Source organism: Chiloscyllium plagiosum, unplaced genomic scaffold (genome assembly GCF_037043375.1).
Source record: "Chiloscyllium plagiosum isolate Xiang-an unplaced genomic scaffold, Cpla_swu_hap1 HiC_scaffold_6, whole genome shotgun sequence".
Classification (NCBI taxonomy): Eukaryota; Metazoa; Chordata; class Chondrichthyes; order Orectolobiformes; family Hemiscylliidae; genus Chiloscyllium; species Chiloscyllium plagiosum.
Genome location: NW_028270144.1, coordinates 70,369,238 through 70,384,841, shown reverse-complemented (window position 1 = coordinate 70,384,841; position 15,604 = coordinate 70,369,238). Strand labels below are relative to the sequence as shown.

The window sequence follows — 15,604 nt, the reverse complement described above, 5'->3', positions numbered from 1 at the left end:
GTGTACAAAATACCATGCAACGACTGCACAAAACACTATATAGGACAAACAGGAAGACAGCTAACTATCCGCATACATGAACATCAACTAGCCACGAAACGACACGACCAGCTATCCTTAGTAGCCACACATGCAGACAACAAGCAACATGAATTCGACTGGGACAACACTACTATCATAGGGCAAGCCAGACAGAGAACAGCTAGGGAATTTCTAGAGGCATGGCATTCATCCACAAACTCCATCAACAAACACATTGACCTGGACCCAATATACCAACCACTACAGCGGACAGCTGAAACTGACAACCGGAAGCGGCAGGGACAGACCACTATAAACATCGGAGGAAACATCAAAGAAGCGCTTCGCAGGAGGCTCCCAAGCACTGATGATGTCGCCTAGCCAGGGGACGAAACGTTTGCAACAAAAACTTCCAGCTCAGCGAACAGAATCACAACAACGAGCACCCGAGCTACAAATCTTCACACAAACTTTGGCCCTTTATGTTCTGAACCTAATATAATGTACAATTTTCACTGTATCAGGGGTAGGCCTAGAAACAGACAGTACATCTTCCAATCTTGGTCATAACAATGGCCTTTGAAGATCTCACTAGTGCAGGCATATATCGATGTCAGTCCCCAGCCTGGCTAAACAGGGAGGATTGGAAGCAGGAAAACATTCAGCTGTAAAACCACCCAATGAATCCTAAAAGAATTTGAAATGAAGAGTGATCAACCAGCATTGCTTTCACCTTATATAACATGAGAAAAGCTAAAAGATAAAGCAAGTGTGTATAGATTTTTTTAAAAAAAGTAATTCCAGCATAGGGAAACACCATAGCTATCATCATCCTGTCTGGAAAAACAACTATGAATCACAACTTGCTATTTTCTGTCCTTCAACTAATTTTTATCTAAGTTGATACTGATCGAGTTATTCAACAGGCTTCAATTTTGTTTGGCAAACAATTATTTAAAGTATAGATGATCTCTATTGAAAACCCTTCATCAATTTTTTTTCTGTTGCTAATCAGAAAATTCAACTAGATTGGGTACATTATTACAATCTGCCTTTTACAAACCCATTAGGCTAGCTTTTAATTCCAGATTTTTGTTCAACTCGTATCCTCAGAGCATTAGCCAGGGGTTCTGGATTGCCGGTTTAATGACAGTATCACTGGTTGTCACTTCCCCAATCTTATGACAAAGTTTTAGTTCTGCTGTTTTAATATCACTATAGGTACATTTGAAGGAAAGCCAGCAGGTGGCCTTCTTGAGTGTACTGTTCAATCCCTGACCTTTCTGGAATTTTATAGGCAGCAGTGAGACAATTGGCTTCCTTGCCTGCTCAGAATGACCACATAAGGGTTTCAGGGCGAACGTGAGGACTGCAGACGCTGGAGATCAGAGTGGTGCTGGAAAAGCACAGCAGGTCAAACAGTATCTGAGGAGCAGGAAAATGGACGCTTCAGGCAAAAGCCCTTCATCGGGGCTTTTCCTGATGAAAGGCTTTTGTCCGAAACATAGATTTTCCGGCTCCTCGGATGCTGCCTGACCTGCTGTGCTTTTCCAACAACACTCTAATCTTGACTTAACCATTTCGCTGTTTTACCGAAGTCAGAAGTCACATGACACCAGGTTATAGTCCAACAAGTTTATTTGAAATCACAAGCTTTCCGAGTGCTGCTCCTTCTTCATCAGGTGAAGGACCAGTGCTCCAAAAAAACTTGTGATTTCAAATCAACCTGTTGGACTATAACCTGGTGCCATGTGACTTCTGACTTTGGCTGCCCCAGTCTAACATTGGCACCTCCACATCATGGTCACCAGCAGTAGTCCAACCTATGAAGGAAGACTGGCAGATTTTGTTCAGTGGATAGGGTATCAAGCAATGGTATGGTGGAAGATTTTCTTTGTAGACCCCGACACATATCAGAGACAGAATAAATGTGCGAACAAAGTGTAAACTTCGCTATAAGCGTCTCATTATTTTTCACGATTCCACCAGGTGTCACTGTGAAACACCACGTATCATGGTGATATGGCTATAGTTACAGGTCCTTACCACCCGGTGTCATTGTAACACGGCGCAGTTACACATTTTCACCTGAGGGTGTCACTGTGACTGGGTATAGTACAATATCAACTGAGAGAAAGTGAGGAATGCAGATGCTGGAGATCAGAGTCGAGAGTGGGGTGCTGGAAAAGGACAGCAGGTCAGGCAGCATCAGAAGAGCAGGAGAAACGACGTTTCAAGCAAGAGCCCTTCATCAGGAATCCCCAAATCAGGATCCTGATGAAGGGCACTTGCCCGAAACGTCGATTCTCCGGCTGTTCCAATGCTGCCTGACCTGTTGTGTTTTTCCAGCACCCCACTCTCGACATGGTACAATATCCTATCCTGGGTGTCGCTGCGACTCAATGTAGTTTCAGCTTTGCACTACCCCTCTTCAGTTGCAATAATGTGTGATTACAATCACACCCCCATCACGAAATAGTTCAGTTACAGCCTCTCATCGCCCAGTATCTCTGTCACTATGGGTATTACCAGCCTCCAGCCCACAGTGTCGCTATGACTGGGTGTAGTACTAGCCTCCAGCCCACGGTGTCGCTGTGACTGAATGTAATACCAGCCTTCAGCCTTGGTGTCGCTGTGAATGTGTTGTACCAGCCCTCGGTGTCGTTGTAACTGGGTGTAGTACCAGCCTCCAGCCCACAGTGTCGCTATGACTGGGTGTAGTACTAGCCTCCAGCCCACGGTGTCGCTGTGACTGGGTGGTTGCAGGCGGTGCCGGAGCGGGCGGACGGGGCGGGGTGGAACGGGAATGGAGAGATCACGGAGCCGGAGACCGGAGTGAGGGGTAGAGGCCAGCGGCCCGATATACAAACGGTGATAATAGAAGCCGGGAGACGGACGGTAACCGAGGTCGGGATGAGTTTTAGGCCGTGAGAGGTGAGCCCGTACCCGGTTACGTGACTGGCGGCACCGGCACGGAGAGAGCGCGCGGCCCGGTCTCTCTCCTCCGGGGGCTCCGGGTCTCGGTGCTGAGAAGCTGCAACCCTGGCCTCAGACACACATAATGTCGGCTTTTCTCCAGCCGAGGCCACCCCAGGGGATAGGACAGAGCCTTAGAGCCGGAGTCCTGCGTGAGGACAGACCCTACTGCCCTGGGAGCCCTTTGCCTGGCTCCGGAGCAGAGGATCATCGCCAGACGGGGGCGGGGGGCGGGAGACTGCAGGAGGCGTCCCCATCATCTCCAGGAGGAGGCTTCCCCTTCAATCCAACAGCAGGGGGAGGTTTTCCCCATAATCCAGGTGATTTTCACCTTAATCTAGGAGGAGAATGGTGTAATCACCCCCTCCCCCGTACCTGTTAGAAAGCTGCCTCCCAATTGTTTTGAATTTTCTGAACAGTATTTATACAATAGCCTCCTTTCCAAAACTGACTGACTGTAATTCGCGGTAAAATAATAGTGTTGCGCAGATTATGTTGTGATTTTATTTCTCTGTAAAGAACGAATGGGGATTTTGGTCAGACTTTAGATCTGTTCTTCCTATTCTCGTAAAGTTCTGTTCATGTTTATGTCCACAAATGTCTGTTCCTCTAGCAAATGCTGTGTTTTATCCCTCTTAGCCACACCCCCCATCCCCGTCAACATCTGTTGAGAAATACCTTGTTTGGTGACAGTTGAACTAACTTATGAATAAGTTCACTTGTTAGATTTTCCTCAAATATATGTAAGAAAATTATAATTTTGCACCTGGAAATATCAAATTTGCTGTAAAACAGATATAGCTACCAAGCTTATGTTAAATATTCTTTGTGGTATGTATTGCTGCCCTCCTGTGTGGGAATGGGGTGCTCTTTTACGATTGTGCAAGCAATTGAAGTGAAACACTAGCACAGAAAAATCTTTTGTGCATTCTGATGGTGGAGTGGGGTGGGAGTTATGGTCCATTCATTTTAAGATACCATTTTGATTTGGAACTCCATATACCAAGTATTCTGACCAAAGGTCACCAGGCTTAAAACATTAACTCCACTTCTCTCTTGAGAGATGCTGCCAGACCTGACTTTTTGCAGTCTTTTCAGTTTGTTTTTCAGATTTCCAGTATTCACAGTTCTTTGTTTTTATTTTTCTTAATCATGTTGCTGTCAAGGTCCCTTCAGGGATTTCTTGATCACGTTTCTAGGAGACGTCCCCATAATGCTGAAAGACAGAAGGTGCTGAAAAGGTGTTATTACCTCATGGTTGGATTTAGAATTGGGGACATTATTCCTGAATGAGGGGTTGCCACTGTAAGACAAAGATGAAAAGGAATTTCTTCTGAATGTTATGAATATTTGGAAATCTCTACCGCAGCAAGAGTGAAGGTGGACTCAATGAAATCAAAGCTCAGATAGGCAGATTGTCCAGTTTTAAGGGACACAGGCAGGAAAGTGGAGATGAGGCCGAGATCAGGTCAACTGCAATTTTATTGAATGACAGAACAGATACAAGGTGCTGTTTCTTGTCTTTCACAGTTTGCTGTGGTTCATGCTCAGTTTAACATATTGAAAGAAGTACTGATTCCTTTCTTTTTATTTCATGTTGAATCTTTCTCCATTTTAGAGTCCCATTTTCAGCCAAGCTAATGGCACAAGACCCCTGCCATTTGAAGGCAAAGCCAAACATAGAATTGAAACGAGTGGTTATTCACATGGTGCCTTGGGCAGGGGGAAAAGAGAAAAGTAATGGTCCTTTGGACTTCTCCTTATCTGCTGTTTTTCTCTTTCTGAATATATACATGACAAAAACATTCTTTCCTCAAGGGATAGAGCTGTAACTGTTTACCTTTATTTTGAATGTTTCTTGTCTACTATTGCTCTCTTAATTCAGAATTCACTTAATTTCTGTCTTGTCTCTAAGGTGAAATTATGTATGTCTAGACACTTCTCATTTAAGGCAACCAGTGCTGTCCCATTGGGATTGAACTGGTCTAGTAAGATTTCGGTTGGTAAATGTTAATTTTTCAATTGTTGCTTTGTGGAATATATATTAGATAAAATGTAGGCACGTAACAAATACATAATTACTACTGGAAAAATCTGAGGTATAGTCACACCCATTGATCCTTTGCTCAGTTTGGCAATCTCTGTCAAGTGATGAAGGCTGACGCCACTTACAAAGCATATCATTGCCCCCTTGTCTAGTTGTGCATCAAATTGATAGTGGAACATGTACTGCCCATTTGTTTCTTACATTAGCTTCTGTTGTAATACTTGTAACTGAGACACTGTGGAAAGAAAAATATTTATCTTATTTCTCTCTGCAAACCCATTTCAACAAGTTAAGCTATACCAATGACTTGGTTTGGTATATATGTAACAAGGTGAACTGAACAGTATGCTTTCTAAAACTGGCATGGCATTGTGTTCATATACAGGGTAAGATGAATTGAAATACAGTGCATTATTCTTTCAGAGAACTAGTGTAAGCATTGTCAATTGTTTGCTTTTATTCTTTGCTGTAACATGTTTTGTTGCTATGTCTCAGACAGACATTATGACAAGTTACAAACCATATTAACGCAATGGAACGTCCCAAGGCCTTTTTAAGGATCATTACGAAACAACGTATAACACTGACCCACTTCGGAAGATATTAGATTAGATGATCAAAAGCTTGCTCAAAATGATAGGTTTTTGAGGAAATCAAGGCAGAGAGGGAAAGGATTCAGAAATTGGGGCCGAGGCAATCACAATCACCTGATGAAGGAGCGTCGCTCCAAAAGCTAGCGTGCTTCCACTTAAACCTGTTGGACTATAACCTGGTGTTGTGTGATTTTTAACTTTGTACACCCCAGTCCAACACCGGCATCTCCAAATCATGACATGTAGCAGAGTTTTGGATGACCTTAGTTTGTGGAGAGACCAGCCAGAAGCCCATCGGAATATTCAAAGTTTCAAATTATACAGCCCCTTTAAAAACAAACAATCCCATGTACTTCATGAAGATTGAAAGGAAGAGACATTGTGCCATGATGCTCAAGTAAAACACCACACATGTTGGAACTACTCAATAGGTCAGACAGCATTTGTGGAGAGTTTTATAGTTAATATTTCAGGTCAAAACAGATTAATGAAGTTAGATCACATGGGATTCAGGTAGAGCTTGCCATTTAGATATCAAATTGGTTTGACGGTAGGAGGTAGAAGGTGGTGGGGAATGTTATTTTTCAGACTAGAGGCCTGTGACCAGTGGTGTTCCGTAGGGATTAGTGCAGGGTCCACTGTTGTTTATCAATTATATAAATTATTTGGATAAGAATTTAGGAAGCATGGTTTGTATGTTTGTTGGTGACACCAAAATTGTTGGAATAGTCAACAGTGAAGAATGTTGTCTAAGATGACAAAGGGATCTTCATCAACTGGGCCAATAGGCTGAGGAGAGGCAGATGGAGTTTAACTTGGATAAATGCGAAGTGTTGCATTTTGGTAACCCAAACAAGGGCAGTACTTATACAGTTAATGGTAGGACCCTGGATCGTGTTATTGAACAGTGAGACCGAGGGGTTCAGGTGCATAGTTCTTTGAAAGTTGTGTTGCAAGTAGACAGAATGATTAAGAAAGTATTTTAGCACACTTGCCTTCATTTCCCAGACCATTGAGTACAGGAAAGAGATGGGCATCATGTTGAGGCTGTAGAGCAGTGAGGTCACTTTTGGAGTACTGTGTACAGTTCTGGTTGCCCTGCCTTGGGAAAGATCTTATTAGATTGGAGAGGATTTAGAAAAGATATACAAGGATGTTGCTGTCACGAGAGGGTTTGATTTATAAGGAGAGGCTGGGACTCTCTTCAATGCAGCATAGGAGGTTGAGGGGTGACCTTAAAAAGATTTATAAAATCATGAGGGGCATAGATAAGATGAATAGCAATTGTCTTCTCCGAGGATGGGGTGGGTTCAAAACTCAGGGCCATATTTGTTAGGTGAGAGAACAAAAATTTAAAAGGCACCTGAGGGACAATGTTTTTACAGGATGGTTTGTGTGTGGAATGAACCGCTAGAGAAAGTGGTAGATGCAAGTAGAGTTACAATATTTAAAAGACGTTTGGACAGGTACATGAATAGGAAAGGTTTAGAGAGATATGGGCCAAACACAGGCAAATGGGACTAGTTTAGTTTGGGAAATGTGGTCAGCATGGATGAGTTGGACGAAAGGATCTGTTTCCTTGCTCTATTACTATATAAAACTTTTGATCAGAATTGCAAAAATTAGAACTGTAACAATTTCTAAGCAAGTCTGGAGGCAGAGAAAGGGAAGGAAAAAGCAAAAGGCGAGATGAATGCAAGCAGGAGATTTTGAATACAAATAGTGCTGAGAAATCCAGCATGTCTGGCAAAAGAGAAGATCTGTGATAGAGTGAAAGGGGAGAGAGATTAAGGAACAAAAAGGGATGATGGCACAACAGAAATAGCATCATTATTTATTTTGCCATTTAATCTTTTCCTGCCTTTCACTGTATCTCAGTATCTCAGAACTACCCTTTTGTTCTCCTGCTCTCCATATTCCCAGCCTGTAGATATACTTAAATTTTATGATATCCATCAAATGCCTTTTCATGATCATATTAATGGTTATTAACCTGAAACATTAACTCTGTTTCTGCAAATGCTTCCTTGCCTGCTAAGTATGTCAAACATTTTCTGGGCCTTCTTGGATGAGTTAGAAGAGATGCTTGGAAACTCAACCAAAGACAGACGTAGAAAAGAAAAGGATTTTGGGAGGAGTTGAGGTGTCGAGTACACCTGCACACTGATTTGCAAAGTTCCCCGAGCTTATTGTTTAATCCCTGCTATGTCTGTTGTATTCAAGAAAAAAAATGATAAATTTTATATATTAAAGGCATCAAAGGGGTGTGGATAGAAAGTAGGGATGTGATGTTAGATAATGGATCAGCCATAATCATATTGAATGGCAGAGAAGGCACCTCCTTACTTCTGCAGCGGTTCAAGAAGGCAGCTCGCCACCCACTTTCTCAAGGGCAACCAAGGACAGGCAACAAATGCTGGCCAGCCAGTGACACCCACATCCCACAAATGAATTTTAAAAAATCTCCTCCTTTATATGCCTCCCTTAGATTTTCTGTCTGCCACCTTGAGGACCTCTTACCCCAGATTTTTGAGTAAGGTGTGAAATCACCCTTCCATCTCAAAGTTCCAGCTATTTTTGCTGTGGCCACAACAACTCTTATTTTAATGCTTCCTTGAAAATAGAAGCATGCCTTTCATACAAGACCATAAGACATAGAAGCAGAAGTAGGCAATTCAGCCCATCGACTGCTTCACTATTCAGTGAGATCATGCCTGATGTGATAATCCTTAATTCACCTTTCCTACCTTTTCCCCAAAACTCTTGATTCCTTAACTGATTAAAATTCTGTTTATCCCAGCTTTTTATATTGTTAATGACCCAGTCTCTGTGGTAAGGAATTCCACATGTTCCACCACCACCACCACCTGTGTAAAGAAATTTCTCCTCATCTCTGTTTTAAGTGAGCAACCTCCTATACTGAGATTATACCCTCTGGTTCTACACTGTCATAATGGGAAATGATCTTTCAAGCATGCTAAGAATCTTCAATATGGTAGCCTTCCATTCTACTAAACTCCAGTGAGTACAGATCCAACCTACTCAACCTCTTCTCAACAGGCAATCCTCCCTACATGAGGTCCACCTACTGAACTGCCTCTATGGCTCATGCATCTTTCTTTAGATAAAGGGACCAAATACTGCACAGTACTCCAGGTATTGTCTGATGAGTCCTTCTATAGTCTTAGCAAATTTCCTAACGTTTATGCACCAATCGCTTTGAAATAAAGGTCAATTATCCACGTGCTTACCCTACTACCTGCTGAGTTTGTTTGTTTGATTGATTTTGTGATTCTTGCATGATGACCCACAAGTCCCTCTGTGCTGCAGTTCTTCCTGCCAAATGCACAATCTTACATTTACCCACAATGTATTTTATCTACCAATTTTTTTTGCCCGTGTGCTTAAACTGCCTGTGTCTATCTGCAGACTATTTGTGTCATCCTCACCATTTGCCTTCTCACCTGCTTTTGTGTCATCCACAAACTTGGCTATAGTACATTCACTTCCCTCATCCAAGTCACTAATATATATTGCAAATAATTGTGGCACCAGAAGTTATCCCTGTAACACTCGATTAGTTACAGGCTGCAAACCTGAAAATGCTCCTTTTAACCTCTGTTCTGTTAGTTAGCCGATCCTCTGAGCATGCTAATATAATACCATAGGCTCTTATTAAGTAACCTTGTATGCAGTACCTTATTAAACGCCTTTGTTATGTTATGCAGAACTGATTGTCTAAAATTTGGAACTTAATTAGCACAATTGTAAGTGATACAATCCTGAATAAATGGATATAAGAGGACATCTACACCAGTAATGAGCCTGAATTCAAGTTTAGGTTTTGGATACTCCTCATTCAACAGCATCAGCATTTAGTTGGAAACAGTAATCAAGTGCATCTGCTTTCCAGGTTAGAGTTCATTGTTAGATGTTTATGATTTGAAAACTTGCAATTTGTGTGGAATTGTGTTAGATAGGGTCTTTTTAAAAATTTGACCTGGTCCTGCCTTATAAGCATTTACATAGTGGGAGTAAGCTGTTTGTTATGAAGTTCAAAAGTTAGGGAGGAGAGAGCATTGATAATTATGGTTAGTTCATCTTGTTTTTTCGGGAATATAATTGTAGATAATATCTGTGCAAGCCAGTGTTTTGCTGACAAAGTTGTGTTTAATGTCAGGAGAATTTAACAGCTCATTACTGGTCATATTGAGCAGGAAATCAATTGCAAAAGTAGATGTAGAGATTTAGGTTCAGTGCTTATTGTGGACTTTGTCCATATTATGTTTTGATTCATTGCATCTGTCTTGGCAAAGCATTTGTGTAACGGCAGCCATCCCTTAGCAAGTGCATTTCCTGTGATCAATCAATATTGGGATTGTAAATAGGTACAGCATTATGTTTTGAGAAGGCACCAAAATAATCAAATATAAATAACAGCTTTTTAAAATTTACAACATTGAAAGGAAGCAATCTTTCTTGTATTCTAATGCGAAACACAAAACAAGGTGGGCATAGTATAAAATACCTAAGATAGAAGGATTTCTTTGATATTCAGCAATCTTTTTTTCAAACCACTATTCTTAAAATATCTTGTATTGAACAAAGATGAAAATCAGCTGCCTTTTCTCAAGTGCAGTTTGAAATTTGTATTTTGCTCTTAAACTCCGGGAAGGATAGAATGAACGTTTGCTCGAGTCAAACGTGGAGTGAAATGTTACTGCGGAATAAAGGAAAAGTCTGTGGATAAAGCATGTCATGTGAAGAAGTGCATGTATACCATTCTAATTATCAATTTATGAAGGAATGGATACCTTAGATGCATGCAGATCGTTTGATCTGGTGAGAAGATAACAAATGACATGGTGACATTAAATGTGAAAACTAAATTCACTTTTTGAATTTGGATGTTTTCATCCAAGTTACTTCACCTGTTTGCACATTAAAACTGTGATGTCACTTTTCAAGGATGTTCATTTACCCCTTTTGTTCAAGAGAGGTGTAAATTGAGTCCGATGCTTTATAGGTTTATCTTTATAGAGTCATCCAGCATGGAAACAGACCCTTTGGTCCAACTCATCCATTCTAACCAGATTTGTTGAACTAAACTAGTCCCATTTGCCTGGGTTTGGTCCATATCCGACTAAGACTTGCCTGTTCAAGTACTTATCCAAGTACTTTTTTAAAATATAGTAACAGTATCTGCATCTACTGCATCTTCTAGCAGTTCATTTCACCCTCTGTATGAAGAAAAACACCCCTCAGGTCTTTTTCAAATTTTTTTTCTCTCACCTTGAATTTATGCCCTCAAGTTTTGAACTTCCCAACCCTGAGGAAAAAATATCTTTGCTATTCACCTTATCCATGCCCCATATAATTTAATAAGCCTCTATAAGGTCACCCCTCAACCTCCTATTCTCCAGTGAAAATAGTTTCAGCCTGTCTAGCCTCTCCAGTCCTGCTAATATCTTTGTATATCTTTTCTGTACCCTCTCCAGTTTAGTAATATCTTTCCTAGAGAAGTGACGTGAACTGTAAACAGTATTCCGATAGCAGCCTCACCAACATCCTGTACAACCACAGCATGACATCCCTACACTTATACCCAATCATCTGACCAATGAGGGCAAGCATGCCAAATGCCTTCTTGACCACTGTCTCTATCTGAGGCACAGTTTTCAATTAGCTTGTACTTGAATCACCAGGTTCTTCTGTTTTGCAACATTCTCCAGGGCCCTACCATTAACTGTATAAGTCCTGCCCTTGTTCAAGAAGTTGGACATGTTTGTAAAGAATTTCAATGATTTCTTGTTTTATTGAAAAATTTTTTTTACTATTATAACAAATACAAAACAATACAGTTCAAAACAATACAAAGGAAGGACACAATGTAAAGAAAAACAACCCACCCTTGTACAAATGTATAAATATATATAGAAAAATATATATTTAAAAAACCCAGCTAACTATTTAACTAAATAAATATTAACCAATAACAAACTAATAAATAGTAATAACTCAACTCAGCCAAACAAGACACTCATACATTTGTAGTTCCTCCTCCCTGGATATTGGACTCGTAAAGTACAATCATTATGGTTATGTAAAAGCCCTTATTAGTGTGGCAGATAAATCTGTGTCTAGGTATTCCAAAAAGGGCTGCCGCATCTTATAAAAATTCTCAGTTTTGTGGTGTACCATACTTGTGAGAAAATCCAAGGGGATATGCTCTATAACAATCTTACGCCACCTGACAGGCGCGAGGGTTTGGATACCCAACCTAGTAAGATATTCTTTCTTGCGCAGAAAGTGAGGACATTGAAAAGTTTGTTCTTATGCACATCTGCAGGGAACACACTGGGCAGGCCAAGAAGAAGAGAGATCATGGTCCTTACACCCAAAATCCTCTCCGTTGCACCTGCCACAGCGCTCCTGTATGTTTGAAACCTACCACAAGGCCAGAGACAATGGGTAAGAGTGCACTTGGGACATGTTGAAGACATCCCTGTTTTAAATTTTGACAAACGGTCTGGAGCCAAGTGGACCCTGTGGAGAATCTTCAACTGTAAAGCATGGGTCCTATTGCAAATTGATATCTTTCTTGCGTTTTCCCAAATATCTTGCTCTGCCTCTGAGGAAATATCAATGCTGAGCTCTCTTGCCCACACCCTACAGAGTCGATCAAACTCAATCTGAGGGGGGACCCCCCCAATTGTTGATATAAAGTACTGTCAGAAAGTGTACTCTTAGCACTGAGCACCCTCCTCTCTATGTCAGATTTGTAGGGATCAGTCACAAGTTCAGTCTTTTTTTGAATAAAATCCCTAACTTGAAAAAAACGAAAGAGGTCCCAGTTAGATAGCTCGTATTTCTGTGCTAACTGATCAAAGGACACCATTGTGTCTCCCTCAAATAGATTGCCCACGCAAGACACACCCCTGGTTGCCCACTGTTTGAATTGCGAAACTATCGTCCCCGGTTGAAAATCTGGCATATACTCATTATAGGTATAAGAGAAGATGTTTTGCCAATAGTACCTTCGCTCTGCCGAATTGCCTTCGAAGCTTTATCAGTATTGGTAACTATTGAGTTATGGCAATGTTTTCCAAAAACAGCAAGCTGGTAAGGGGGCACCTTGCCTGGAAGGTTTCAATATCTAACCATATTGAAAGAGAATCCCCACAAACCCAATCACTCACGTAGGATAAAAGCGAGCTTAGTTGGTAGCTTTTAATGTCCGGAGATCCACTCCCCCCAAACTGTGAGGCAATTACAATTTAGCTAATTTAATGAGGGGCCGCTTACTGTGCAAATTAAAAGAGCTGAACCAGCCATTCAGTCTCCTGAATGTTTACTTATCAAAAATCAGGGAGGCATCTGGAAAGGGTATAACAAACGGGGGAGAATGTTCAGCTTAATAAGTGCTAGCTGATCCAACCACGAGACCAGAAGTGCCTCCCATCTTTAAAGGTCTTGTTTGATTTTGTCAAATAATTGAACAAAATTAGCTTTGAACAGTCGATCCAGAGCTGGAATAATGAATATACCCAAATACATACAACCCCCCTGTGACCACTTAAATGGGAATCGATGTTCACCTCAAGACCTAACACCTTCATAAGACCACCCATAGGCATAGCCTCTGATTTTGCAAAATTAATCTTGTACCTCGAAAAGGTGCCAAATACACTGATGCATTGTATCAGGTGAGGCACCAAAATTGCTGGATTTTTCAAAAAACTTACGACATCGTCCGCGTACAATGATATCTTATGTAATTTTGACCTCACTTCTGGAGTTGATATATTGGGATCCCTACGAATGGCCTCCGCCAATGGTTCAATCACCAACGTAAAAAGCAGTGGCAAAAGGGGACAGCCCTGCTGGCTGCCCCTAAAAATGTTAAAATTGCTTGATTGCACCCCATTGATGACCACAGTGAGAGGGTCACTGTAGAGAACCTTTACCCATCTTATAAAGACTTTGACCAAGCCAAACTGCTCCAGAGTATAGAAAAGGTATGGCCACTCAACTCTGTTAAATGCCTTCTCTGCATCTAGAGAAATCACCAATCCCTATATTGACTGTTGTTGACAATCTTGAATTACATTAAGCCTCCTTACATTATTGGAGGATCTGCGGCTTTTTATGAAGCCCATCTGGTCCTCTTTAACAACAGAAGTTAACACAGTCTCCAGCCTTAATGCAAGAATCTAGAGAGGATTTTAAAGTCAACATTTAAGAGTGAAATGGGCCTGTATGAACCAAAGTCTTCTAGGACCTTCTTTTCTTAAGAATAAGTGAAATATTGGCCTCTCAGAGGGAGACAATCATGGCTGTATGAGTCATTTAACATGTCGAGCATCGGGCCTGACAATATGTTTATAAATTCCTTATAGAATTAGCTGGGAAGTCCATCAGGACCGGGTGCCTTTCTACTCTGAAGCTGCTTCTTGCTCTGATAAGGGGGCATTGAGAAAAGACTCTTGTTCGGGGGTCACGCCCAGAATCTCCAGATCCTTGAAAAAGGACTCCATTTTGACCTGCCCCTCCTCACCACCCTCAGATTGGTATAACTTAAAGTAAAATCTTTGGAGTCACATGTTAGGTTCCCAGACCCATCCCTAATCACCATAATAGCTCCTTTTCCTGGCAAGAAATGCTAAGTATTTATCTGGCCTGTCACCATGCTAATATAACCTTTGCTTTGCAAAAAAAAGCTCCTTCTTTGCTGTCTGAGAGAGTACGGAATTCAATGCAGACCGCAGCATCATAATCCTTTGTAGCTTGCCCATTGAGGGCCTGTCAAAGTAAACCTTCTTGGCTGCTTTCAACTGTGCTTGGAGGAGAAGTTGCTGCTCACCCTTCTGCCACTTCTTACTGGCAGAGTAGGAAATAACTAATCCCCTGGCATAGGCTTTGGCAGTTTCCCAGAGGACAAATGGGCTACTAGCCGAGTCTGAGTTCATGTCTAGGAATGCTTATTATCCTTGAGGATAAAGGGGTCCATTTGCCAGTGCCTCGAACCTATTGTAACGTTATTAATCTTAACCAACAGGTACATTGGAGCGTGATCGGAAGTGGTAATATTACCAATTGTACAAGATGCCACCAAGTCCAGGGTTGCCACAGGGGTCAGAAAAATAATCAATCCTAGTGTGACATCTATGTGGATTGGGAAAAAAACATAAAATCCCTGCCTGCAGGGTGGAGACGCCTCCAGACATCCACCAACTGTAACTCCACAGACAGATCCACCAGTTGTTTAGTTTGTACAGAAGGTATCGGGGGGCCTTTGGGCAACCTGTCCACTGTGGGATCCATGAGACAGTTAAAACCTCCCCCTATAATGATATACTGGGAGTCGAGACTGGTCAGTTTAGAGAACGCATCGACCAAAAATTTGAGGGGGTGGGCCGTAGGGCAATAAACATTTAAAACACCATATCCTTCCGTATTTATCAAGGCTTTGAGAATTACAAACCTCCCGTGTAGCCACTCCCCTACTTCTGGTATTAAAAGAAGAAAAGTAAACCCGGTCAAAGCCATTCTGCTGTAGTTTCAAGTGCTCCCTATCATACCAGTGTGCCTCCTGTAACAAAGCAATATCCACCTCCTAAGACTCAAAAGTACCTTCCTCTTAATTGGTGAGTGACTCCCCTTGATATTCCAGGTACACCATTTAATCATTAGCCTTAACCTCCTGTAATGACATTTAAATTCCAGATAGGAGGAATTCGAACCACAAATCGCCAAGTCTTAGTGTCACAACATCCATCAAACATAACAATTAAATAAACTAAAATCACTACAGTTAACAAACCTACAAAGCTATTAAAGATTATATACAACAAAAATGAAAAAAAACTAACCAACATATAAAGTGCCAACGGTGCTGTATATAGGAATTCAACCCCTGCCCAAAGGGAGCAACTACCCATCCCAAAACCCAATTTCCCATCCCGCT

General features: G+C 41.4%; 1 protein-coding gene across 3 annotated transcripts in view; it reads left to right on the top strand.

The window, feature by feature from the left end:
* Positions 1-2,825: 2,825 nt before the first annotated feature.
* Positions 2,826-15,604, top strand: part of rev1 (REV1 DNA directed polymerase) — a 125,487-nt gene continuing 112,708 nt past the window's right edge. For 2 of the 3 annotated variants that reach the window (XM_043691688.2, XM_043691686.2), the window contains exon 1: positions 2,826-2,955. The gene's annotated coding sequence lies outside the window, so the exon portion shown is untranslated. The remainder of the gene's footprint in view (positions 2,956-15,604) is intronic. The other variant, XM_043691687.2, reaches the window with a different exon arrangement.